A 4,573-nucleotide genomic window follows, 5' to 3' on the forward strand; every position below is an offset into this window, starting at 1 on the left:
TCCTCTGTACACAAAAGGAATATACAAGTCTTTACCATAAATATTACCTTAATGCCTCAACTATTGACAGAATATTACCATAATTACCGTAGCTATTATTATAAATTGTTTGAAGTCTTCAAAATAGAAAAATAACTTGAGGAACTTTTTTGTTAAAAGTTTAGGGCAAGAATTGGAATCTTATGAGTTTGAACACACTATGACGTCAAGTTCCATCGATCTGTTGTTTCTTTCTTTCTGCACTTGCGGCGAACTAGAAGTAAAATAAAAATTAAACCCATAAACGCCAAATACACTGTATTTTATTTTTTCTAATCATACAGATAAAATTCCTGCTATGTGATCATTACTAGAAAATTAAATTGAAAGTAAAAAATCAGCTATAATTTTCGATAATATTTAACACTGATAACTAGGGTGAGTACATCTAGGTGAGCACACCTAGGTGAGCACATCTAGGTGAGCACATCTAGGTGAGCACATCTAGGTGAGCACATCTAGGTGAGCACATCTAGGTGAGCACACCTAGGTGAGCACATCTAGGTGAGCACATCTAGGTGAGCACATCTAGGTGAGCACATCTAGGTGAGCACATCTAGGTGAGCACATCTAGGTGAGTGTTACGGCCCTACTGGGGCGTAACCGGGTTCTTTTCTGGTGTTATTAGAATTTGGGAATCCGGCCCCAAGTTAGTAGTGGCTTTCAAGGGGTGTGTTCCGTAACGCAAGTAAATTCAAGGGGAAGGGATACAAATGCACTAATTTAAATATATTATTTCACCACCACTATAAATAAATAGCAATCAGTCACACGGGGTTATAAATACACTCTAATGTACAGAATTGTCTTCCTCTGAAGACACAGGACGCTCCACGGTGCTCAAGATGAGTAGCCCTGGTTCTCTTCGTCGTGGCCCACGATGAATCCTCAGATTCTCTCGGCGAATCTACCCCGGCCACAGGCCAGCCAAATCACAGTCCCACTGGGTGCACCGTCGTGGAAGCCTCCAACCACAAATCCAGCCTGTAACTGGCAGGTTCCGATCAGCTCCGCTGTGTAGGCCACTCCACGATCGATACTAGGGCTGCGAGCCCTAGGCAGGAGCCTCGTGTGATTCCGCAGATCACTCTCCTCTCTCTGCACCACAGTGGCCAGTCTCTCCTACCAGCCAGCCCCCAGATAAGACGATTCCTGGTACTGCCACGTCACAGGCAGGCTAACACACTCAACAGTGTTCGTCCAGGGGGTGACTCACAGTTTCTGCAGCAAACACATGGAGAGACTATGGCTGCCTTGGGTAGACTGCCCCATTGTCCAATACAGCAGTCCCAGGTCGATTCTGTAATCAAGACACGTCATCAGTACTAGGGACACTCTAGGGCACCTCACTTACAGGCTTAGACACAAACGTCCACCTATCCTCTCCATAGATGGCGTTGCTGTCTAAGCACCACCTCACCAGAGGTCAGCAGCGGCTATGTCACGAGCTGATTAAGACGGGAAACCAGCCCCTGTGGCCAGTATATCCCGCCCTCGCTAGATGGCGCCGCCCATTTGGAGGGGGTTTCGGGAGCCGACTCACAGATGGCGTTGTCGTCACAGCTCCGTGCTACGACGTTGGGCTCGGGTCCGTAACAGTGAGCACACCTAGGTGAGCACACCTAGGTGAGTACATCTAGGTGAGCACATCTAGGTGAGTGCATCTAGGTGAGCACACCTAGGTGAGCAAATCTAGGTGAGCACACCTAGGTGAGTACATCTAGGTGAGCACATCTAGGTGAGCACACCTAGGTGAGCACATCAATGCCATTAAACAACCTGTCCCGAATTTTTTATATTTATTAAGTACTAAGTGTTTACCTTGATATACCTTATAGAATTCCAGAGAACAACTGTGTAGAGTTTCCTTCGATTAAATATATTCAGATCCTTGATGTTTATAAAATGTTTTTGTTCGTTTCCCGAAGTCGAAGTAGTTGGGCAGCGTTCCTTCACTCCGTCCTCACATCCCAGCTCATCTTAATGATCCTTCCAAGTGCTGGTGAGCACTTGGTGAGTACCAGTATAAGCATAGTTTATAAGCTAGCTATAAGCATAGCTAGGCCAGTATAAGCATACTGGCCTAGCGCTTTACCTCATAATTACCTTGCCTTACCTTACATATTTTTCTTATAGTTTTTCCTCGTGGATTTTTGCTTCTCAGGCCTCAACTGTCAATTGATGATGTATGATGAAGTGAATGAACATATGAGTGTTGAGTTCTTCATTAAGCAGGAAGATTGCGATTGTCATAATGCAGAACAATGTGTTGTGAGTACTGCAACATACTAATAACATGTTATAGGTGTTATAGGTATATGTGCAACGTTACAACACAGGAATAACGTGTTGTGAGTGTTACACCAGTCAGGAATACCTTATTGCAACCACATAACTTCCATAATATCAGTGAGTGTTCCAAAATGTTTTTTTCTGTGTTACAACACTCACAACTCCTCATTTCTGTGTTGCAACACTCACAAAACGCCATTCACATATGTTGCTAAACTCACAACATGTGCATATGCATTCGTGTATGCTAAATAAAAGAAAAATCTTAACCTAATGTATTCGTCATATATACTGATGTATACCTGTCTTCTCTAATCTTTCAACTGGGGTTCCTACCTTGCTATCATTACTAAAACAAACATGAACATTTCAAAATCAATTAAGGTATCAGTAATACTTAAGTAATAAACAAGATGAAAGACTGATAATTAGAGTGAGAACAACTAAATGAGCACATGAAGGTACTCATCTATTTGTGCTTGCGGTAGTGTACAGGTGCCTGAGCCTATTGGGCTCTATCATATCTACACTTGAAACTGTGTATGGAGTCAGCCTCCACCAAATTACTTCCTAATGTATACCATTTGTCAACCACTCTGACACTAAATAATCACTACACACGACCGTGGTATATGTGATCACGTCTAGGTGAGCACATCTAGGTGATCATCTATGCCTATAAACAGTAAGATTATAGGCACAGTTGATGTGCTCACCTAGATGTGTTCACCTAGAGGTGCTCACCTAGAGGTACTCACCTAGATGTGCTCACCTAGATGTGCTCACCTAGATGTGCTCACCTAGATGTGCTCACCTAGATGTGCTCACCTAGATGTGCTCACCTAGATGTGTTCACCTTCATGTGCTCACCTGTAAGATACATGGTGGTGATGTACCATGGGAGAGTGTGCCTGTAAGACACATGGTGGTGATGTACCATGGGAGAGTGTGCCTGTAAGATACATGGTGGTGATGTACCATGGGAGAGTGTGCCTGTAAGACACATGGTGGTGATGTACCATGGGAGAGTGTGCCTGTAAGACACATGGTGGTGATGTACCATGGGAGAGTGTGCCTGTAAGACACATGGTGGTGATGTACCATGGGAGAGTGTGCCTGTAAGACACATGGTGGTGATGTACCATGGGAGAGTGGGCCTGTAAGACACATGGTGGTGATGTACCATGGGAGAGTGTGCCTGTAAGACACATGGTGGTGATGTACCATGGGAGAGTGTGCCTGTAAGACACATGGTGGTGATGTACCATGGGAGAGTGTGCCTGTAAGACACATGGTGGTGATGTACCATGGGAGAGTGTGCCTGTAAGACACATGGTGGTGATGTACCATGGGAGAGTGTGCCTGTAAGACACATGGTGGTGATGTACCATGGGAGAGTGTGCCTGTAAGACACATGGTGGTACTCACCTATTTGTGCTTGCGGGGGGTTGAGCTTTGGCTCTTTGGGCCCCTCCTCTCAACTGTCAATCAACTGGTGAATAGATTCCTGAGCCTACTGGGCTCTATCATATCGACATTTAAAACTGTGTATGGTGTCAGCCTCCACCACATCTCTGCCTAATGTATTCCACCTGTTAACTACTCTGACACTGAAAATGTTCTTTCTAATGTCCCTGTGGCTCATTTGGGTTCTCAGTTTCCACCTGTGTCCCCTTGTTCGCGTACCACCAGTGTTGAATAGTTTATCCTTGTCTACCCTGTCAATTCCTCTGAGGATTTTGTAGGTAGGGATTATTTCTCCACCTCACTATCTGTCTTCCAGTGTCGTAAGGTGCATTTCCCGTAGCCTTTCCTCGTAACTCATGCCTCTTAGTTCTGGGACTAGTCTAGTGGCATACCTCTGAACTTTTTCCAGCTTCGTCTTGTGCTTGACAAGGAACGGGCTCCATGCTGGGGCCGCATACTCCAGGATTGGTCTTACGTATGTGGTATACAAGATTCTGAACGATTCCTTACACAGGTTCCTGAAGGCTGTTCTGATGTTAGCCAGCCTCGCATACGCCGCAGACGTTATTCTTTTTATGTAGGCTTCAGGAGACAGGTTTGGTGTGATATCAGTTACTAGATCTTTCTCTCTCTTTCCTTTTCATTAAGTACCTCATCTCCTATTCTGTATCCTGTGTCTGGCCTCCTGTTTCCATCGCCTAGTTTCATTACTTTGCATTTACTCGGGTTAAACTTAAGCAGCCATTTGTTGGACCATTTATTCAGTCTGTCTACG

This window comes from Procambarus clarkii, unplaced genomic scaffold (assembly GCF_040958095.1).
Source record: "Procambarus clarkii isolate CNS0578487 unplaced genomic scaffold, FALCON_Pclarkii_2.0 HiC_scaffold_272, whole genome shotgun sequence".
NCBI lineage: Eukaryota > Metazoa > Arthropoda > Malacostraca > Decapoda > Cambaridae > Procambarus > Procambarus clarkii.